This window comes from Heliangelus exortis, chromosome 3 (assembly GCF_036169615.1).
Source record: "Heliangelus exortis chromosome 3, bHelExo1.hap1, whole genome shotgun sequence".
Classification (NCBI taxonomy): domain Eukaryota; kingdom Metazoa; phylum Chordata; class Aves; order Apodiformes; family Trochilidae; genus Heliangelus; species Heliangelus exortis.
The window spans coordinates 43,693,912-43,718,349 of NC_092424.1; positions in this window are offsets into that span (position 1 = coordinate 43,693,912).

The following is a 24,438-nucleotide window of genomic DNA, read 5'->3' on the forward strand; positions in this document are numbered from 1 at the left end:
AAAGCAAATCTGAAATTTTGAATGTTTCAAACTTTTGACAAAGGAGAGAAGAAAAGGCTTTGCTATAAGCTATTGCCCTCTCATTTCTTCTTACAATACAGAAGTGAGGGCGAAGGTAAATTATATCTTTTTCATTTATGTTTGGATTTTCTTTTTACTTGGGCTGTAATCAAGTTCAGTTTGCAAAGGCATGAATACCTTCAATGGGGTGCAGGTCTTTGGCTGACAGTTTTGCTAACAGCTATATATGTTACTTTGGCCTATGCAGTAAAACGTGTCACTGCTTTAAAGCATCACCTGACTCTACCAGTGTGGCTTCACTCTGAACTCTTGCAGCCTCGGCAAGATACACTGGAAGCTGTGCAAATTGGAAGACCAGCAAGTCCTAGGTGGCATGTTGGACATCTTGTACAACCTCACTTGCTAGGACTTTAGTTAAAGATCCTGAACTCCCAATTTATGAAGTAATATATTGTCCCAAGAGGATGCTGTGAGAAATACACTCCTTCTGCCAGCTTAGACTGCCGGTGGTGTTCTATGAAAAAATTGGAAAGGATGCATCATAGTAATTATTTTTACCTAATCTTAATTAATTCTAATCTTAGTTTGTCTCTTGCCTTCTAAAAGCCTGGACTTCCTCACAGAGAAAAGGCTTTTTTTCTACTTGTAAAACATCCTGGGCAGCTTTGGGTGTTCCATTGAAGAACAGCATGTGCGTCACTACTTGCTTAGGCACTGCTCTGTACTTCTCAGTGAACCCAGCACTGAAGAAGCAGGAGATCTCTTGCTCCCCTTTCCTGGTTTGAAGAACTTCAGAGGGGCACTGGAATCAAGAGGACATCTGCCTTTTTTAGAGACAGCATATCTCTAAATACAAAAGTAGAATCTTGAGTAATTTCTGTGATATTTCTCAAACAGCAACAGGAAAAAGTGGATGTGTCTTCAAAGCATGACACCAATAATCTAGGATCTTCTGCAGCATTGTACTTAACCTCATTTCTCTTTACCATGTTTTATGACTTATAGTCACAGAATGTCCTGGTAGCATGCAGCGTAATAGATGTTAATCCCAGAATCCCTCTTAGGCAAGTGGCATATGTAAATAAGTTTAAACTTTCATGGAAAAAATTGTCCCCCACACTTTCTCTTGGTGGATTTATCCACATCTGTATTTGTGTCATCCATGCTACAAGATCTGGGAGAAGCTGGGCAGTGTTTCATTTTTCTCTGATCCTTTTGTGATGGAGTCAGTTGCTTACTACTAACAACAAGTTATACAACAGTAACAACAGTAATAACAAGAACCTAGCAAAATACAATGCTAATTGCTTTCCCAGATTTTTAGGACCTTTATGGTAATATTTCATTAGAAAGTGAAGTGAGAGAAAAATTTATTTCATACAAGGCATTTGCTAGACGCAAATGAAGCAGCTCCTGAGATGAAGATCTATCAGCATTGCTGTTTAAGCAGAACATACCATTTTAAGATACTGATTAATTTGGTTTTGTCTCTTTTCACTTGTCAGCCACTGTGCTTGTATTCACACTAACTCCTGGTTCTCCTAGACCAGCTGCTGCTCTTCCCTAACTCATTATTCAGATCATTAGTACTGTTTATGGGAAATGACCTCACAATGGCTCACCTGTTTCATACCCACCTTGTTTTGGGTATGTCTTTCAACTGGCATCTTAATTATCCTTTGGCTTTAAATACCCAGGTGGAGGCTCTAATGGGAGTGCAGGCTGGTGTTGTTCCCCCAGTTAACAAATGGCTATAAAATCTTTCCAGTAAAGATACCTGTCACCCAGAGGAAAGAGGTAGGACTTGAACTGATCTGATGGTGGGATTAACACAGTGTTGGCAGGTGCTGTGTTAATGATAAAGGCTGATAGGCCAAGTTTAGGTTTCCTCCTTTTTATGATCCTTGTTTTGATTCCTTTAAAAGTAGTTTTTCATTTGTCCATCCTCGAAGAAGTAGTCCTCTGCTGCTTAAACATCTATAATACGTTTTCACGCTTTTCTCTGTGGAGAAACTGTCACACAGATTTTTTGCTTAACAGTTGCCTTAATTTTCTCACTTATTTGGCAAATAGGTTACTTTACCTTTTACAGTAGCAGTTGAAGATTTTGGTGGATAGAGACTGGGCAAGCTCCTAGTGCTGCTGGCACTGGGAGGGTGCTTCAGAGATGAATGCACTCTTGCTGCCCAGGGAGTAGTTCTTGTTCTTTTGGGTCCAACTGGCCTGAACAGACTCAGGTGCATAGGTAAAATATTCTGCTGAGTCTCCATCCTTTCATTTTTCAGGAGGCAGTCATGATGTCAAATTTGTAGTCAACCTGACAATGCACAGATGATTGGCAGATGTTTTGAAAAATGTTTAGGGTAGTGATTTTTTTGATGCTGTTGTTTTTTTCTCTTTGGTATTGCCTGTTGAGCATATCTCAAATAGGAAATAGCTGTGAAGGAAACCACAACTACCAATAATGTTTTTTCTTCTTGTCAAGTTTATGAATACCTTATGAATACAGTTTCTTCTTAACATGCTGCTGTTTAGCAAGGAATTATATTTACAGTCTAAAAAAAAATAATGTTTGACTGTATACATGCACACACATCATGTGCATGAATGCATACATTTTTATGTGTATGACTTTACTTCCAGCTATCTAGAAAGTTGTTTTTTCCTAACTGGATCCTCTTGTTGGTATTTGGGCTGTATCTGTGGTGCTATGGTCCAGATCAGGCTGCAGGCACACATAATAAAATAGGGAGGCAAAAAGTGACTCCTACAAGGTTTTTGGCATAAAATTCACCCTGGAAGCCTCAGACCTGCTCTTTTTCTTTCTCCATCAGCTGCTTTATTAACTGCCTTGCAGAAACTCAAAAAAACCACTGTGAAGAGCTCATGCCTCATATGAGTAAAGAAACTGGAAGCAGAAATTCCCATAGTGCTTCCCATGGGTGCAATAAAGCCTGTATTTTGGAAAGAAAAAAGTCTTTCTATGGACATCTTCCAAGGAGAATTCTCTGTGCTTGCATATTTTCCCCATTTTACATATAATTGTATTGATAACGTTTTGTATACTACATTAAATCATTTCAGGTTTTGGCAACATGCTTCATGTAGCATAAAATATGAAAGAGTAGGATGAAGAGAGGGAAAGCACAAGTGGTGAGGCAGAGTTAGGTCTTGGTGAATTCATCCAGTGAGAAGAATTGTCCTCAACACTGCTGCTAATAAGCAGTCAGGAAAGAAAACAGATGTGGGATTTGAAGATCAAAGTCTGAACCAAAGTGCAAGATAAAAGCAGTACAGGTAGAGCTGAGCTGCCCACCTGGCATCTACTTCCATCTAACCTGGGGACAAAAAGAGAATTTAAAAATATTTATTCTACCAGCAACTGTCAAACTGGAGAGGTTGACAGCAGTGTGTTTCTCAATGCAGAAACATCTAGGGGCAAAAGCATCTTTCTAAAAAAAAGAATTGCTACTAAATATCAATTTCTTATCTCTTATTAATAGGATGTGACCTGTAGGCTGAATGGTCTTGATAAACAAGGTTCATACTTGACTGTGTTCCGATGAAAGGTGTTTTTTTTTAAAATAAACTATTCTAGTGAAATTTATTTTTTCTTGTCAGTGAATATTAATACTTCACACTGCTCTTGTATAATAGCAGGTGTCAAAAAGCGGGTAGAGATCTGCATTTAGTTCTGGGCTTCAGAATGTTTAGAGACAACTGGGAAAGACAAACAGCTTTCTTGGTACCCACCTCACTACAGCCAGGGTCAAGGCAATACTTGAATGCTAAATGGCAAGGCAAGGCAAAAGCATGTGTTATTTATTAATTAGTGGATTAATACAGGCTGTGAAAACCTACATGCATACTATGGTAGAGAAGAAAGTAATCCTTGTGTAAGAATTTCTTCAGGCAAGTCTATTTTACTCTGAAGGGACATTATAGTATAGTCAAGAAACTGATTTTTTATCTTGTTGATCACATTTCCAAGGCATAATGAATAGAAGCTAGTGTGGCTTGGAGAGCAAAAATTCTGTCCTTTGTTCTTTGCAAATATGTGTGTATATATGTGTATTTTTAAAAAACTTGGAGTGATAAGTAGCAGTGGACATTTCTGAGTTGTATTTGTTGCTACCACTACCACAGCTAATTAAGCAGTAGGCGGTAGACAGGGCTTGAAGGTCAGTTTTGGTGGGAATGTCTGTATTTACCTAGTTTTTGGAAAATGTGCACAGCTATCTGGAATTATTCTGACAGGCAGCTGTCAAAGGTGGTAGCTACCACTCAAATGCACAAGATGACCATTTAGCATTCAGTCTACTACTTCTTGTTAGTGCCATAAGGGTTGTGCCTTCAATACAGCATAATACAGTTCATTTGCATGTAAAGTGAAACCTCTGAATTTTTATCACTGCCTCATTAAGTCAAATGTTCTATAACATTCACTTTTATTGATTGAGTCTAAGGCATTTTGGTTGGGAATTTTGCTGTGGCAGGTAAGGCTTTCACTTACCAACAGAGGGATGATTATCTGCACAGAATGGAAAAATTAAGAAAGCAAAGAAATGAGTTTACACTGGAAATGAGAAGGGAGATGTAAATCCTTTAAGGAAGTGTATAAAGATGTCTGTAAGACCAAAATCATAAGTTTCTCTTGTTGTGTTTTTTGACTGATTGTAACAGGCAGCTGTTAGATTTGCCTTTTGCTTCTGCCATGAAAAATACAATTTCTGTATGTGTGTGTCTGTTCTTTATTTCTTGCTGAGCTGTGTGAAAGCAGAATGGACCCTATTTTCACATTAAGCTCTGGGGCTTTAGTACAGGTTAGGTGCCCCAAGGGAGAGGTGGGAAATACAGAAGCTCCAGCCAAGATAGCTATACTATACTTTACATACTACGTTGGCTTTACTTGTGCTCATAGATAGAGTTTGAGCCTACCTTGGTTTTCAATTGTGAGGTTTCACATTTCATAGATTTGCGATTTCCATATCAAATAAATTTGGTTTGCAAATTAAAAATAAATTTTAAAAATCATTATATTAGTGATGATCTGGGGAGCATCAAACTATGTGATGGCTTTGAACCCTCTTTGTCCCCATGTAACCAGGCAGTGTTGAGGTCCGCTCAGTACCAGATAGCTCAGAAATAGAGATTTTCTCCAGTTGCTTGACTAATATCTGTTCAACCTTCCACAGATGTGCTGCCATGTGCAGCTCTATAACTTTTAGAGGTAGAGCTGCACTGGTGCTCATAGGAGCTTCTAAAACAGATGTTTTCATAGCCAAAGTGAACCAGAGCAGCATTTCTGTGACAAGGAAATTTATTTAACCTGACTGTTCATGGAGAATGAATGGGAATGTCTGCTGGTCTTCCATGTGCCCATTTTGGGACTCTGGGGTTAGAGAAGGGGAAAAACTGGATGGGTTTCTCCCTCACGGAACTCCTAAAAGTACTGTCTGGGGACATAAGAGTGTCATCAAAGCAAAGGGTGGGATTCCATCTGCATCTGAATAACCATTCAGGAGTGATTCACACAGATATTGACAAAATTGCATGTCATTCTGAGCACCTTTTGCTGTAAGACTTGTAGTGAAGTGTGCTTTTTCTTAAAGATAATGGAATTTTCTTCATTGTCTTGATTGAAAGAAAGTTTGGCTTAGACAGTTATAATACTACATTTTTAAAATGGCAAGCACAGTTTAGTGGAAAGATAATAAATATAGTTAATTGGTGGAATGATGTCTCATCAAATAATTAGTATGAATGTGCAATCCAATTTTCTAATGTGCCACAGCATGCTTATCGTGTACAGTGATGTATTTAGAATGTGTAACAATGTTACTAAGTTATTGGGTGCAAGAGTTAAAAATTAAGTGCTCGTATCCTAAAAACATCTGCACATCAAGTTTTAATATACTGACTGATTTTAGTTAAAACTCCTAAATGTAAGTAATTAAACAAATTGCATACTGGTAAGCACCACTTTAAGTGACAACAGTTCACATACTACCTTTGTAGCTATCCATCATCATCACTTGAATGTGATCATATTGGCCTCTACAAATCAGGAATAAAATACCACCATTCTGGTGTGATGGAGGTTATATGTTAACCAGTGTACTTAAGCTTATATATTCAGACCCATGTTTCTTCATGTTGCAAATAATGCCCCCACTTTGGCAGCCAGGGAGGATGAGGGTGAAAACAATTTTCAGTGGATCTGACTGATACCAAATTATCTTGGGAGGGGCAGAGGGGGGAAGAAGATTAAAAAAAAAAAAAAAGAGAGAGAGAGAGAGAAGTGGAGTGGGACATTTAACAGATTTATGATTTGTAACACAGTCAAAAGTGTTAGAAATCCATCTTTTCTTTCTGAAATTGTATCCACTTACCTATTTGTATAAAGTATGCATTTGGGTGTCAGTGGAGACTTTTAAATTACACAGCTGGGGTTTTTTCTCATTGATTTTTCTCTTTCAGTGTAATACACATTTATTTCATGAACCTAATTTTCTATGAAGTTAGTGGCAAATGCTTCTCCATGAAAACAGATGAAGAAACCATTAGTCTGAAGACCTAAAGAATCATTAGTTAAAGTACATAGAACTGCACTATTAAATAGATACCAAATCAATCCTCAGTGTAAACCACCAGAACATTCATAATATAGACTTGGTTTCAAAATTAATAGGTCTTGCATTGCTTTGTAAAAGAGCAATTAGTGACCTGACTTTCATCAGCTTGCCATAGACATAAAATGAACTGGCACTGAAAAAATGGAGAGGAGTAGAATCAGAACTTTTGTTGATAAGCTCTGAAATTTTTAAGGATAGGAATTTAAAGGATGAAATGTGAAATAATGTTTGCATTGAAATTAATGGTAAAACTCTGCATTCAGGGGAGCATTCTGATGTCGGTAATCATGTTATTCCATGAAGCCCAATTACGAAGATGATAGGATGACCTTTTACAATGAAATCAAACACAGGAAAAACAGATTTGTATGCATGCCCAGGGAAATTACTGTTTTGTAATATCCACCCTAATTAAGTATACTTGGAAAGACCTATTCAATTTTTAGCCCATAATTCCGTGCAGTGTAAAATGCGGGTGCATTTGCTGGCATTATCTGAACTTCTTGTGCCTACAAATCCAGACTGGAAACTATCAGCAGCGCTGTTTGTTTGGCATTCCCGTACTTGGTGCTTCTGTGCAGGTCATGCACAGTGTGAAACCGGCTGGGGTGGTGGTTCATTATCTGCAATATCTCTGAGATATGAACCATAAAGCCCTGAGCACAGCATCTCTGCTTGGCCCTCTTGAACTGTAAGAGCAAACAGACGGGAGCAGAGAATGAAGCCCACAGTGTTTGTTTTAATTTTGGGAGGCTTAGTTGTTCCAAAGTGTATGCCAGGCATGCTGTAATTAGTATTTTTTTCTCCTTGACGCTCTGTAAAACCAATAGTTAGACACAGGTAATAAAAGATATTTATTTCAGAGCAACAAACAGACAGTTATTTCTTGGAAAAAGATACTCATAGACAGGTTTTGCTGTTTCCTCAAGAAACACTTTCAGGGAGCAAGCCAGCTGAGCTCTTGATTGACAATGGTTGATTTTCTCTCATCCTGATGCATCTGGGTCAGTGGGTAGTCTGGCAGTCAGGTCAAATATGTATTAAGGGCAAAAATTGTCAAATAATATGCTAGAAAAAGTCATTTAACAGCTGTGCACCATGATTTTAAGCACCCTGGGTTGAGTGTTATTTGTGTGTAATGGAATAGCTGTGGACAATAGGGCTGGAAAAACTGAGGGTGAGACTTGCTGTGGTGGTAAAACACTGAAACTCTATTGAAAAGGAGGAGTTGACTCTCCTGTTTAGTTTAGTGCTTTGTTTTGTTTCATTTTGTTTTACTTTTGGCCAGACAAATATCTAGTGCTCGCAAACAGCTTCTGAGTCTGAATCAGCACTTTATCTTCCTTCCCCTTTGTTAATAATTCCTGAAATACTCATGAAAGTAACACAGCCTTATTGTGGCATCTCTTTAACAGCAGAGGCTACAAAACAAGGTCTTAAAATCAGTTTATAACAGTGTTTCCATTTCTTTTACTACCATTTGCTGTCTATTTTGTGTGATTTTGGTACAACAGAAAGACACAATAAATGAGTAACTGATGTGCTTCAGGAGGTTTCTTAGGCCACTGCAGCCTTTCTCGTGAGTTGCATCTAAGGGATTTTGATCTTGAGTCTAATGAAGTATCCAACAAATGTCTTTATATTTGAACATATGGCCCCATTCTGATATCCTTTGTGAATCTGAGTACTTGTGAAGCATAAAGCAGTCTCCTGCAGAAATGATTTGCTGTTTACCTTTTCCTTGCCAGCTTCAGAGAGGAGGGTCTGGCCTGACATCAGAGTTTGCTTTGAAACTGAACACTGATGTTTTTTAAGTATTTGCTTAACTGTTCAGCTTCACTTTCTCTCTTAACTCCAGTCTTGCATTCCTGTCAGAGGATTTACACTAGAGCAGCATCAGTAGTACCTTGCATAAACCGCTAGTCTTTGATGGCATGCACAGAACCAGCCAAAGACTGAGGGGATTAGGGGTTGCTTTGAAGACGAAATGCAACATTACTTAGACAAATGGTGCGATTTCAGCAAAACGACGCAATGTTTCATTTTCATTTGTCTCAAATAACATTTTTACTTCTTGAACTATTCCAGAAACCTCTTTATCCAAGAAACCTCTAGAAAGTTTTCATATGTGCCAACCAATCAGCCTTTTTTTTTTCTTTTGGTTTTTCTTTTATCTGTTTTTTTTCTTTTTGGTTTTTCTTTTATCTATTTTTTTTCTTTTTGTTTTTTCTTTTATCTGTTTTTGGGTTTTGCCATTCTTTAACACCTTCCCTTTTAGGGATGAAGCAGGTCACTTTGTATAGCTACTATTGGAGGAAAAGTCTAGAGATTGTTTAATATTCTTTGGGAATTGTTAGAGATTTACACTAAAGTTAGGAGAGGAAGAATCACCACAACAAAGCCACAGAAGTTCCTCATTGTCAGCTGTTTGGGATATTTCCTGCTTGCTACTTGCAAGAAAGTAGCTGGAATCTATTAGCAACTTCCAGCGTATGAGGTCTGCTCAGGTACCATTGACCTTGGATAACTGTTATCCTGCTAAAAGTAGGAATATGTTTTTGAATAATAACCTTTGCCAATTAAGCGCTAGAGGAAGGAGTATTTGGAGGAAAAGAAAGCTGTTGAGAGAAATAAAGTAAAAAAAAAACCATGGCTGAGATGGAAGTGAGAGTATGAGGGGGGCACTGTGTGGTGGAGAAAAGCAAGGAGTAAGTATCTGCACATGACTTGCCTACATACATGACTTTGGCTGAAGTGAGCTGGTCTGAGTTGTTTTCACAGGTAATTTGTATGCTGCACAAGTGTAAATACAGTAGCATGCTCAGTAACTGCAAAGTAAAGGTCTGCCTTACTTAGAGCAAAAGTATTAAATCTAGTTCCTTGCTAAATACCCAGAAATAAAATATCTCTGCTTCTCATGGCCTGTAGTGTACAGTCCTAGCAGGGGAGTAGCGTTGCTCTAATCTGCTCTGTCTCTTGCTGACAGAGAAAAGTGTCAGGCCATATTTCTACAGCTCCTTCAGATCCAAAAAGTTGCTTGCTCTGAAAGTGAAAGTAATTAATGCCACAGATTTAACTTTCAGACGCAGGCATCTTAACAGGATGTCAAAACGAGACAGTTGAGTTCTTCATCTGACAACAGTCCATGTAATTGTCACTTTCCCTGCTTAAGTGCTCTTTTGTGTGACCAAAAGAGACATTTGGACAGCCTGATAATGATTCCAGGTGAGAAAACACCACAAGTTGCTAGTTACAAAATAATTTAAATCATGCAATTCAAGTTGTATGTTTGTTACTCAATGTATTTTATTCTGTGAAAAAGAAGCTCATTCTGTGCCCATATTTCTTGTTGAACAAACAACAACAGAAAAAAAGAAGTTTGTGTCACACCTTTTAACTGGTTTGGGATATTGTTTCACCTTAAGTCTATTTCACCTTTGTCATCATAATGGACATTTTATTAATACAGGATGTGTAACCCATGACAAACCTGTAGACTTAAAATTACAGCACTGTTACTTTTTTTTTTTTTTTTTTTTTTTTTTTGAGGTAAGCTTAAAATAGTACTACTGGATGTTTCTGAAAATTACTGTCTCCAATACATCACTGTAAGAAAAGCTGGAATCTGTCCCAGGTTACTGAACTCTGAATATCGTGTCATGTATTTGGCTATAAATCGCAGATAAGCAAATTCGAAGCTGAACAATTACCATCCAGGAAATTCTACCATAGTTGTTAAAGAAATTGACTACTTCTGAAGGAAGAACCTTTATTTCCTCACCTATTGGCATGCACACACACATGTATTTAAAAAATACCTCAACAGCAACCCTTCCCATCCCCCTATATTGTCTTATATGTTTTTTCTTAAGGGAGAGAGAGATAGATACCCACACACACACACACATTCCTCTGGAACATGCCTGATGAGTTTCCATTTGTCTCATTAATATGCTACTCAAAGCACACATGCTTATGACCTTATAATCACAGTTTAACATAAACATGGACAATTCAGCAGGAAATAGGGTTGCAAGCAGTTCATACTGGAAGCTGAAGGTGCATCAAGTCAGTCTTCCACTGTCAGCACTCCTCTGGCTTTCATTGGAACTTTAGAAAACTGACAAAGCTCGGACAAATTCAAATATTAGAGCTGGGCTTTTTTTGCATGTTAGGACATAAGCCAAAATAACGGAAAAAAAACCAACACCCCAAACCAACAAACTTTTCTGAACCTCCCTTGGGTACAGCATTCTTTGTAACAGCAGAGTCATAGTTACATAAAAACTTTTTTATTTATTTTTTGCAGGTGCAGTAATTTTGCTTGTGGCTTCCTACCAAATGAAAAAAAAACAACAATATTTTATTTTTGACTTTTAGTTTTGCATCTCTGTGGGCATCTCACTGGGGACTTGCAGAGAAAACCTAGAGCCTGATCTTGATGATGGCTGATTTCAGCTGCAATGGAATACAGCTGCCTCTAGTAACCCTGCACATGACCTTCATGTTTATCTTGGCTTTTGTTAGACTTCTGAAAACTCCTCAACTTTTTGGCCCCTATGTAAGGAATGCAACCTAGAAGGCTTAAGAAAAAATGATCACTTTTTTTAGAGGAGATGGATATTCCATCACTTTTTCAGGAGTTAGTGATGAGAGACAAATACTTCACTTCCAAATGCGGTTCACATTTGTGTGCCAATCCAACTACCTTACATCACAACAAGCAGAGATGATGCAGGATATGTAGTGGGTACACCTTCTCACTCCTGTTTCTAGAATTGCACAGACATCTTAGGAGAGGGGAAAAATCTTCCCAAATAGGAAATTTTATAATATCCTCTTCATATATATTTAATTATGTCCTCATCACAGACCTCTGCAATGGGGGTCAGCCTGCACCCATCTCAGGCAGGTTTGTACCAACACTCCAACTCAGAGCCGTGTTTCTAGACTCCAGTGGTAGGGTTGTTCTCTCTGGCTTCAGTGGGAATTAGGTGATTCATACTTGTGACAATTTTCTCTTCCTCAGTTCATAGCACCTTTTAGAAGTCTGGCTCTCTAATACATGCTAAGGGTTCTTTAAGTGGTCATGTTATGGGTGAGCCATGTCTGCAGTTGGAATGGGAAGCAGCCCTTGGGCTGTGCAAGAAGAAAATTCAAAAGGAAAGGAACCTCCATATTTCAGCTTGGCACGGTTCATCCCCAAGATTGTTGGAGCTATTACTCATACCAGTTCTAGCACGAGAAGAAATAAATGAGTGACTTGTTTTTCTTCTGTCATCAGAGTGTGCTTCAACAAGAGACTTCCAAGGGTATTTCTGCAGCTACACAAATATACTCGATACCAGTGACCCCACTGTCATATGGCTTAGGAAAAACCTGTGTTCTTTTGCCCTGTTCTGTGCTGCTAAATGCCATCTTTCCTCAATCACATATGGTAATTAAGATATAACTGTCCCTTGGAAATGGGGCAATGCTTACAGAGCTTGAGGGGAACATCATTTTATGTTTAGGGTAGAGGCTAAAAGAGAGCTGTTTCTTTCAGGCTTATAAATTTCCCATCTTATTTATTTATTTGTTTATCTATTTTTTTTCCACTGAGAGAATATGTTCACTGCTGTCATGGCTGCTAATTTGAATCTATCAAACTCTGCCACCAGCTACCACTTTAGTTCCTTTTTCTTATTTATTAAGTTGAACATACAAAAGCCACAAGAGAATGAGATGAGGCAACTCTTCAGGTGATAGTCAGAATCTGTAAGGAATTGTTTGTCCTGTCATTTAAGTTAATAGGGCATTGATTCAAGGACATCTGTGGGAGTGTGACAAGATCCAATAGGAGAGGACAAAAGCATTAAGTTGAGGTTAATGAAAGATGTCTTGACTTTGCTTGGAATAAGTAGGGCTGTTTTCATATTTTATGCTCTCTTAAGCTCTGATTGTACAGATGTGTATTTCAACCTGAACTGAGGCATGTGACTGGTGTCATGGATTTCAGTGGTTAGGTTTCTATAAGGAAAGTCAAATATATACATTCTGGCAGGATCCAAAGCCTTATTTAGGATTCTGCTTGAAAAACAAGCAAGCAAAGAGGCAATATGTTATTAAGTCATCTGGTGCAGTATTTCCAGCAAAATTTATTTGGGTACAGAGAGTGTAAATATTTTGTTCACAATACCATCCAGGTTCAGATGTGCAAACTCAGCCATCTTTTTGAGTTATGTTTTCAGAGGTGTAGACATAAATAATAACAATTCTGTAGCGATTTCAAAGCCCTTTACAAAGGCAGGAAGATATTATCTTCATTTAGAGATGGAAAAAAACCTTTAGATGAAGTGCCTTAGGTCACAAAATAACTGTGTTAGGTTTGAAACCTGATCTTACTGTCAACAAAAATGGAAATGTAATTGTCCCTGTTCAATTGTAACTTGATTTTCATCTTCAGATTAATGTTCAGTTAAGAAGGTCAACTCTTCCTAATGGAAACATTTTTAGTCAAATTCACCCCCTGTATGTAAGACTCATTTTTAATCATTGTGCCACTGTGTTGTTAAGGTACCTTAATACGTTTACAGATGTTTGATATAGGTAGTTTATAGTTTTACTGCTGTTAATTAAATCACTGCTGCTAATGCTGGACAAAAGCAGCAGTGTGGTAGTGGTCCCAAATACTCCCCTCCCAGAATCTCCTCCTCCTGATATTTTGGGATCTCAGGGGTGGCATTTCTAGGCTACTGCCACCTAAGACAGAGTAACACTTAGTTTAAAACACAGTGAAGTACTTTAAAATAATACTTCGGGTACCATTTTTAAATAGTCACCTTTTGTTCTGTCACCATCTCTTGCTTCCTTGGAGCACCACATTCATTTGAAACAATAGCAAACATGACATTGATTCCAAACCAAATGTGGAATGGAAGGGAGATAATTTAATGTGATTACATTAATATTTTATTAGAAGCAGTATGACAAACTGGAGACTGATTGCAAACAACAGACAATCACAGGCTATGAAGAATCCTGGCACTCCAGTGGCACTTTAGATCCTTTAATAATCCATTCCTAATCTGCTGGAAAATAGTTCAAACATTTTTTTTTTAATTTTGAATTTAATCACTCACTTAACCAGCTATTTAGCTGATTGTAATTATGAAAAGACTGGGGTATACTCAGTAAAGCCTTAGAAGACCTATGACAGTGTATATTATTAATAGACTTGTATGTTTTCCTTGTAATTTTCACTATTTTGTAATTTATAACAAACCAATGACAATATAAGCATTTCTCTCAAAAAAATTGTTAGCCTGTCTCAATCAGATTCTTTTCTCAGAATCCCATGCAACAAGAGGTAATTAATGATGTTTTCTTTATTATAGATTCCTCTGAAATTGTTACCTCAGCTATGGCATCTTGATTTAATCTATGTAAATGCATTTTGTAACAGAAACCTTCACTATTTATAGAATGACTTTCACTGCTTTCTGAGATGCTGCAGTCAGTTCTTATTAGCAAAGCACAGCCTCCACACATCTACCTGCAGCTGCTCCTTGATTTAGCAACTCAAAAATGCTGGCAAATCATGGTCCTGCAAATGTTTACAAAATTCCAAAGGGATTGTTCTGAGCCAGTGTTACAGTTTTCCTATGTTACAACATAGGTAGAGAATCACCAGTATCAAACCAGGGTTTATAAACTATGTAAGTTTATAAACTATGTAAGTTTATAAGCTAGAGGTATAGATTTCAGTTCTTCTAGCCCCCAAGGTGGCCAGATGGCTCTGCCAGGAGTGCAGTGTGTATGTGACATCCTCAAAGATCAGTGCTTCAGCCTACAGTTTATGCAGTGTGACTGTCCTTTTCTGTCTTTTCCTGTTGAGTGAAGAAGGATGTCTCAAGACTAAGTCAGAAACTGCATCAAAGAATGTCTGAGCAGATATTTACAGTCCTAAAAAGAAATTATTTTTATTTTCATAAGTAAATACATCAGCAAATGTGCTGCTCTCACCTGAATATGGAATAGTTTTAAAATTCTTTTTTACAGTGGAATAAATTACACTTCCTATGGCTCACAAGATTCTACAAGAGGGAAATTCTAATTGTTTCACCATAGTGGGTGGTCAAAGGAAAAGTATAGTCACAAAAAGAATATGTACTTTCAAATGTTTATTCTTGCAAAGTAAAAACTACTAATATTGCTCTTCCTTCAATAGGGTTTTTAATAATTTTTAGTATGTAATTTTAGTGAAATTCAACATCAGTGTCTCTAATCTGCCTGAAACATCCAATTATGGGTGTGCTGTTTATAGCACCTTAAGGAAATTTCAGGACTGTTGGAGTGTTTGCAGTGTTCTCTGTATCAGACCCATAAATGATTAACTAGCAGGGCAAACTCAACTTGATTTAATTCTTGGACATTTGGAAAGAAATTCTGCCTACATATATATGAAAAAGGAAGATAACCATTGAAAATGGGGTAGGTAATAACTTTATACAAAAGATAAAAATACTGTTTTTTTTTTTAAAAGGCAAAGGTAAGATCAGACACATTTTCTTTGCAATACAGGGACAGATAATCAAAATGCTAGCAGGAAATAAGTGGAAAATTTCTATGCTTAAAAGCCCCCAAAAATATAAAGGCATAAGGAAGAGTAAAAAATGCTTTGGACCAGATTTTAACTTTGACTCATTCAGTAATGGATCAAGAATCTAATCAGCTCTGGAGTAAATGCTTTACTGTCATACTACTGCAAATATGTCCCCCTCCACTGATCTGAAATTTATTACTTAATATGTTTTCCTGAATTCACTTCATTGTGCCACATTAGTTCAAAAGCCCTCACTAACAAAAGAAAAATAGCAGAGACACCAAAGAGCATGAAGACCAACTGAGTAGCTAGGAATGATGTATACTAAATAATGCCACTCTTATGCCTGTAGAAACCAATGCTATGTGTTGCATAGTTTAGTTTAAATCTAAACATGACCCACAGGAAATCTACAGTCATCTTAATAATTTGCTTGAATAATGTATATGTGACTATGGTATCTGCTAGCTCAACATAGGTTATTGCTTGGGTACTACCCAAGACGTAACTGTATTATTAGGATGGATAAATAACACCCAGCAGTACAGTTGTGTGCATTCCAGTTTGCCAAGCTCAATCTTATCTTCAAATGGTAGACCTAGGGTTTGTGGAGACCCTATGTTGCAGTTACAGTTATTCAAAGCCCCCACGTGTCCTTGAAGTCTATATAATAATAGATCTGAACTGTAAGTGTCGATGTAATGTGCGGTCCACTCACCATTCTTTCATGAGAATTCTTTTGTAAGAATTGATTCTCATGCAGTGAGAGACAAAATCCCACAGACACAGGTGGAATACAGACAGGGAATGTGCTTCATTAGATATTCCTTCCTCCTGCAACAGCCGTGTGGGACAAAACATGATGAATGGCAGCATAAGAGGCACAACTTAAATTATGATATTCCACCAAACTCATTGTACCCCTCTATGTATGCCCATTTCCTCCCTCCTTTGTAATTAATGTGTCACCACTTCTTGCAAAGAACTAGCAATGCTAGTTTTATCTGCCCAGTTCGTGTAAAATGTCAAAAACACTGTCCCAGCTTTTGAAAGCAACTTCACTATCTCAGGCACTGCCTAAGCTTCACATCATTACTATGTTGGTGCGCTTACTATTTTTATTTGTCTGACCTAGAAGAGTCTCACAGAGATCAAAGACCATTAGGTACAAGACTACTCAAGGCTCCTGCCTTCCTTTGCCATTTGGTTATCTTTTTAGTTTGAAGCATCTTATCACTAAGTCATAGGCAGGGGAGCATAGTAGATGCAGGGAATGAATGAAGAGATGCCTTACAGCCAACCCATGGGATTCATGTGCAGTAGGGTGTAAGAGGAGGAATGTTTGCTCCAGCAAGGTTTCACCAACCACAGCAGGACCAATAGGAGATGGGCTTTTAAATTATTGTAGGTTATATTATCTACACAGGATCTACTGGTTGACTGTTTTGGGTTGTACTTGGCCTCTGGTGTGGCTTTTTACTTCTGTTTTGGTTTTTACTTTCTGTTGTGGTTTTCCTACTTGTGATTCTGTCACGGTTTAATGCTGGCCCGGCAATTAAGCCGAATAACAGATGCTCTCTATTAATCACCCTGATAAAGAAAGGAGAGAGAACAAGGAAGAGAGACTTATGGGTTGGAAACTAAACTACACAGCTTTAATAAAACAGTAATAATAAAAAGGAAAAAATTACAATATATTTAAAAATATAAAGGAAAATTGATACCACGTTCCTCCCCCCTTTCCCCCAATAGCTCTCACATCTCCACCAAGGCTGCAGGGCAGCTCTGGAAAAGTCCAGGCTGAACTCTTGGGGTCAGCAGCAGTTGGGAGCTGGAGGCAGGAACACACAGATATGGGTTGGCATGGATCAGGGCCAAAGGTAGATGGGTGGACAGAATCCTCCCAGGATGCCAAAGCAAACAGGGACAGGTGAAGAAACAAGAAGCAGGAAGAGTTTGACCCTCATGATCCCTCAAATATGTACTGAGTATGACATATATGGGATGGAATACTCTGGTCAATTTTGGTCATTTATCTTGTCTGCTCCTCCCTAAGGAAGGGTTTGTAGGTGTGAGCTCTTTACTCCTTTTCTCCTTCCGGCGGGCAAAATCTTCCTCAGAGCTGAGCAATGGCCTTGGATCTGCATCCCAGTCTCTATCTGTAACTCTGAACATTGAGAGTTACCAGTCCCAGAAGCAGACACTGACTGAGAAACTTGCTGTTAATTTCAGCAAGTGTAGCTACTTACAAGAGACTTAGCTGAAAGCAAAAGTACAAGACAGAAAATTACCTTTATCCTGGCCCAAACCAGGACAATTTCATAGATTAAAACCTGCCTGGCATTAAATATGTCTGGCTGTTTTGTGTTGAAGTCATGTGATTTTGGCAGTGGTGAAAAAAATCCCCTACAAATCACAAACAAAAAAATCATTTCAGGGTGAAATTGGATTGGACTGCCTGCTGTTCTCCCTAGGCTAGCTTTTAGCTGTGGGTTGCTTTCAATGGCAATGGCTAATCAAGCTCTGAGATGAGGAACCTGCACAGGAGACCATAGGGAATTGTTCTCATGGAAACTCAGTTTAATATTCTTTCAGTTTTGTTTATGATTTTAATGGAGTCAAACTTATTCTGTAGCCACAAACTTCATGTTGTATTTGCAATATTAATGTTATTTGAAAGTGGTGCACTGCAACCTTGCTATTCAGGAAGTTACTGGGAGTTGTTCCAGCTGCAGTGTGGCAGAACACAGAAAAACTGGTGTTAAATGCCAGTGCCTCCCACTTCCATCAAGATCTTTAGCCTTGCTCTTTCTTCTTCCAGTCTAAATCCATCCCGAAGAGGGCAATATATCTTCAAAACAGGCAGATTCTGCAGGCCACATGGTGCTAACCCAAAAAACTGATTAGCAACAAATCTGAATAGAGAGGTTTATTTACCTGGACAGAATGTAAATTTCTTATGTTAATTGGCTCTTATTATGTTACTAGAGTTGAAGCTACCCCCTTGTCTTGGAGCCCTTTCTTATGCCAGCCATTTCATAAGGAAATTTAAAAGGAATTGCCTGAAAAGCTGTATCATTCTCCAGGTTGTTGTATGGATGGGAGAGCATGTGAGCACCAACAATGTTTGAATACATAAGCAAAACCACACTGAGATAAAGGATTATCACTGCTACTGATGGTTGGTAGTTTGGTCACAAGCAATGTGATACTTCTTGGGCACTTTGTCTGGTTTCGTTTTGGGCGAGTCTTCTATCAGGAAATAGAATTCCTACTATTTAATTTGATTGTTTACACCGGGTGACAGCAGTAGCAGTGTGGGATTTGGAAGTGGTGCCCAGTCATCCATCCCAGCCTCCCAGCCTGTCAGTGCCACGTAGCCTCACTTACAGCCATGGGGTTCAGCCCTGCAGGGAGGAGGGAGGCATGTGATGAAAAGTAAAAGCAGCTCTGTGGGCTTGCTGGGAGCAAGAGGAGGAGAGAAATTCTGGATTTGGTGATCCTGAATTCAGATTTATCTGGTCATCCTGAGGAGAGCCACAGGGTACCACAAAACTCAGTGGCAATAAGCAGCAGAGCCCTGGGGGAAAGGTGTGGGAGAGGCAGTGACAGTGATGAGTCTGATGGGCTTGTGAGCTAATCAGCCCATTTGCTGCTGAGAAGGTCATGTTATTAACCTTTTGAGGGTGACTGATACCACCCTTCGAAGTTTTCTTATAAGAACACTGTCAATCCCCAAATCATCTCTGTATGTTTTTAACTGCATGTAAGAACAATAGATCTTCTCATAACCCATTTCAAGAGAACTTTCACCTCCCTCCTGTGTGGGCATGTGGGATCTTCCTTGTATGTTTGAGTTCACACCACTCCCTTCTGAAAATAAGGTGTGATGTGCCACAGGAGGAAGCCCAGAGCAGGAAGCAGAGGGAAGCAGCCCAGAGGAAGGATCCACATCAGACACTGCTGCTGCTGCCACTTACTCTACCCTGACCCCTTCATATGACCCCAGCGATGGCCACCCCACTCCAACCTATCCCCTGGGGTGCTCTGGGGATCCCTTCTTCCCCTTATGTACACCTGTGCCATAAACCTGCCCTGCAGGGAGTCCATGGGCTGTAGGCAGCAGCTTATACCTCAATGGGTACTTTTCCTCCTCTTCTTTGCTATCTCTGTGGTTACACACCATGCAGCTGTGCTTAACCTCTTCTAGCCAGAGAGCTACTACATGTTTATGTGATTTTCTGGGACTAATAGGATACCATTCTAGAAGAAATATTACAAGAGATCTTAATAATATTCTGCAAAGCTGATGCTGATGCTACCTTTCCACTCTGTTTTCAACAGAAAACAAGTATGTCCCATTAAACTCAATGAAAAATGTAACCAGGTGCCTTGACAGGACGTGCTAGAAATACAGCTTATTTTCCCCCTCCAGCCCCCTCGAATACACATAAGGTTTATGGATAATATTTTCTGTTAGCCTAAAGTATCCTTCTTAAAAACAAGTGGCTCTCTTGTGACTCTTTATCAGTGTCATGTCAAGCTGAAATGTGCACAGAGCAGACCAGGAGTGCTTTCTAACCCACTTTGTGTAGGTTTAAATGTGTATATTATGCAGGTTAATAGGGGATCAGACTCAGTGAAGGAACTTCAGAAATAATTGAAAGCAGGACTTGTTCCTGGTACTTTGTAAATAGCAGCATAACTCTTTGTGTTTCACACACTATTTGAGCTTTTAGTATTCTGCTGTGCCATTCTTCAGCCAGGACTGAAAAGCAAAATCCTTTCAGATCTCTTGTGACTTAGCAAAAAACTTTACAAGGTAAATCAGAGATAAAGAGGAATAATTATTTTTTTTCAGAATTAATTTTCAGACAGAAGAATGTAAGTCTTGCTTTTGATCTTTCAAATTGACCATGAACCTTGCATTCGTTTTATGTGGTATATTCTAATTATGTAACATTATGTGTTGCGATATATAGGTAGAACTGCACTGCAGACAAAATGAAGTGTGGAAAGTGTTTTGGATGAGATACAAGCAAGTAAGCGTAGAGCATATGAGAAATCTGATCAATAAGATAACAATTTCAAAATAAAAATATTAGCTGCTAGAGAGTCATGATAAATCCCACCAGTTGTGTAGAGCAGTGCTATTGGATTAAATTATATAGTGGTGAGAAGCAGAACACATCAAGCACAAATAATTAATTACCTCTCTCAAACATTTATTTTGATTTATAGTTGCAGGAACTAGTTTCTCCTCCCATGATTAAGAAAAGGAGTATGTGCAGGTGGGAAACTGGACACACACTGCAGGAACTGGGTGCCCTATCTGCCTGCACTGATCTCTGTGTGCACTCAGTTATTGAGCAGGAAGCACAAGGCTGAGATTACACACATTCCATGCACTTAGAGGATGCAGCAGAATCAACCTTTCCCCAGTCTGTATGAAAGGAAAAGGAAAAGGAAAAAAAAAAGAAAAAAAAAGAAAAAAAGGAAAAAAAAAAAAAAAGGAAAAAAAAAAGGAAAAAAAAAAAGGGAAAAAAAAAAAAAAAAAAAAAGGTGATGCATAGCTAATAGAGATGGGGAAGATTTAAATATTTATAGTTAGCTTCCATCCCTTTTTGCTTCCTCCCTAACCTTAGATGAGATTTTTGGGCTACCTCTGCTCTGTGTCATGTTTGGGATCTCCAGAATTCAAGCCATGCTTGTGCTGCAGTTGGCAGTGGTGTGGCTGCTGGTAATGTCAGAGTTGGAGTAGTGAGGGAACCCTCACACTTGCACTCTCTGGCACTTTTTCTGTTCTTTCTCCCGGCCACAAAAACCACAGGCTCTTTTGTACTCATTCTAAGCTCTTAAATATTTTGCCCATTCAGTAAGTATGTTCCTAATGTCAATGATCAAGTGCATTAGCAGCTGAAATAACCCTGGCCCAGGAGTTGCAATGCCAAACAATTAGAGCCTTGTTGCAGACTTACAAAATGTCACACATCTGCCATAGCAAATAAGCAAGTGCCACAGTTTTAAAACAGCTCTTTTGATCTATTCTAATGCACCAATTACAGGCATTGTCACATCTTATTACTATTATCTTGTGGAAGATTGAAATGTTTTGCTCTCTGATAGCAAATCCCTAATAATTTACCTGTCTCAAACATGAAGAAAGAAATTGGGTAGAAGGCTAGTTTTATTCTGGAGTTATTTAGTATTCTCTCAGTGGTACTTAATACACTTTGCTACAGTAAAGCATTTTGTAAGGTCCAATGTATATATTTCCAGGACAAACTATGTGGTGTGGTTTTCATCTAAAGCCCTCATAACACCAGGGAACAGTGAGCAACCTGATGGAGGGGAAAGACCGTACAGTTTTTAGATACTTAGCTAAACACAGATCAAAGAGCTGGGGTGGGCAAGGGCTGTATTATGTGGAAAAGGGAGTGTAAGATGCAATCCGACTCAGGAGGTAGTAGAAGTGTCATGACAAAAATGGCAATGAGTCCTGGCTGGTGGCAGTGGTGTGATGTCAGTCCCATAGGGTGGATGATGCGCTACGCTAACAAAATGGTTATTGCAACATTTAAAAAAAACCCAAACCTTAATCCCTTGCTTGTTTCAATCCTCTAGTCTGTCAAATGAACATGAAAGGAAAGAAATAAATCCATAAGGCAGAGATGAAGCTCAGTCAGCAGGGGGGGGGATTTTACATGGCTCAAAAGCAGGATCTTAATGCCTGTAGCAGCTATGAGCAGTCTGTAGGATTATTTGAACAAAAAGGCCTTGGAGGAAGCTGCTTGGTCATCCCTTCCATATATTTGGAAAAAAATGCTTCATAAATGGCATGTTTGCTTGGACCCCTCCAATGACTGCAGACAGGACATGGTCTCATAACCCTGTGAAGAGGGCTTTGCATCTGCAGGGGAAGAAGTCCATTCAAGGGCATGGAGTGGAAGGAAAACTACTGGAGTGCTGGAAATGGTGCAAAACATAAGTCAATGAGGATTTTTGTCTGGGCAACTATTTGTAGAGAACATCTGAATATGAATTACACCGTCCAAATTTAATAGACTCCTCAACCACTTTAGTTTATTAACATTCTTGGCGGTTCCCCAGAAGTCGAAGTGAGTTTGGTGAATTACTTCATGCTTATTAACTAGAGAAAAAAACCTCCCTAGGATTTTTATTGTCCTTTTAATGTCTGAACCTGAGAATATTATGGCTGTAAAATGAATTATAATGATGTGCTAAACTCGAGTAATCTCAGTTGTTTTATTAAGCACTTTGTGAATGAAATGGAGACTCTTGGTGCTGTATTTTCTCTAGATACACTCCCAGGGCCTCTTCATAATGTATGTGTAGCTCCTAAAAAATGGGGGTGCAAAGGCTATGGTCTAGCCTGGGATACCAGAGTGGACTTTTAACCTCTTAGCAGCAATATAGTCATGTTACAGCACTGTCTACCAAAAGACAGAAAATCCTCTGTGGTTTTATTGTAAATTATTTCTCATATTAAAATGTCAGTATGTCTAGTGGTTAAGTTATCATTACCAAAGAACAGAAGTCTTGCTCTGCCATCTTCATTCCCTGATCACATATTCTTTTCTTGCACATCCATGTGTTCCTTCCTATTGCTCCCACAGAAAAGACTATTTGCTTTGAGGTGAAATTTGATACTTTGGTTAAGCTCCTGTGATTTCACTACTGTTTATTTTTCTCTGTAGTTAACTGTAGGACAGTTAATTTAAGCACACTTTTCACATACGGAAATGTTAATAGTTAAATGTGGGCAAGAACAGATTTTCTCTTTGAAATTCAGTTGAGGTTTTTAATTTTTATTTTTCACATTGTACCAAGAAGCCAAGGTTTTAGGAATTTGTAGTCCTGTGATTCTATAGGATCTATTACTTTTATTATTCGTTAACTGAATTACTGGTTCTTTGGGGAAAGATGCAGTTATTTACTGAGTTCAGCTCACCAGGCACATCTCTGCATAGGAAGGAAATCAGATGTTAGCATTGCTCCATAGCTCTTGACATAGTACAGTGCATTGGATGGCAACCTGAAATTGTACTAGATTAAGCCCAATGCTTATAGGTTCCCTTTAATGTAATAACTTGGTAATATTCAACTTTTAAGACATCTCTGGCACTCAGGTACTTAGAATTTAGAGCAAAATCTTTTACGAGTACTGCATTCTCAAATGCAGCGGTTAGTACTGCTCCTTTTTATTTTTTTATTTTTTCCCCTGGGAAGCATTTGAATACTGCTTTCTGTATTCTCAGTTTTGAAATCTGGTTAAATCTGGTTGTTATCTCAAGGATAAATGTACAACAGGCCTATGTAGCTCAGGCTGACACCAAAATAACTAACATTGCACAGAGGATAATTTAATAGATTTCTTCAGTTACCTTTGAATTTATTAAAAGCTAGTTTTCTTCCATTGCTTTCCTCAGTTTTGTAAACAGTATTTGATCAGTTATAGATGTATGAAAATCAAAGTGGAAACCACAGAATCAACAGTGTAGAAACAAAAGACATCTAAAAACCCTGGAAGATTCTGAAGTAAAAGACACTTCTACATATTTATGGGGTTTTACAGAAATGACTGCCAGAGGGATGAAAAGTGTATTTGAGTTTAAGATGTCCATATCCATTAATGTCTTTTCAAATATTCACAGGGCAGTATGACAGTGTTATCACCTTTTTCAGATCACAGAGGGGGAAGATGTTCTGTCTCTGAGGCCACCCATGGCTGCTCTTCTGTGGGCACAAGACAAATGCTACTCAGGTAGGATTCATCAGCCAGTCATATTTAGAGCTCTGTAAAGTCCATGTTAATGAAGGAAAAATGATAGGGTTTGCTTTTTTTCTTCTCTCTGTCTGAGGGTTTATGTTCTGATTTATTTCTTAATCTAAAAAAACCTCCCACCACCAAGACTATCGTCATTATTAAGTTTAGCTTCACCAGGACTGGAGGAACATCTGGATTTAAAAATTAAAAAAGGCAATTCCTAACAATCTGCTGAAATTTAAAAGAGTTCTTGTGATAACAAGGCCACTGCTCTGGGTGCCATGGAAACAGGCATTGCTGCAAATAGAGGAGGAGGCTTCTTCCAGCTCATTCCTATTTCAGTGAAACAAAAAAAACCAAAAAAACAAAAAACCTCACAAAAACCAAAAAAAAACCAAGAAAAGAAAAAA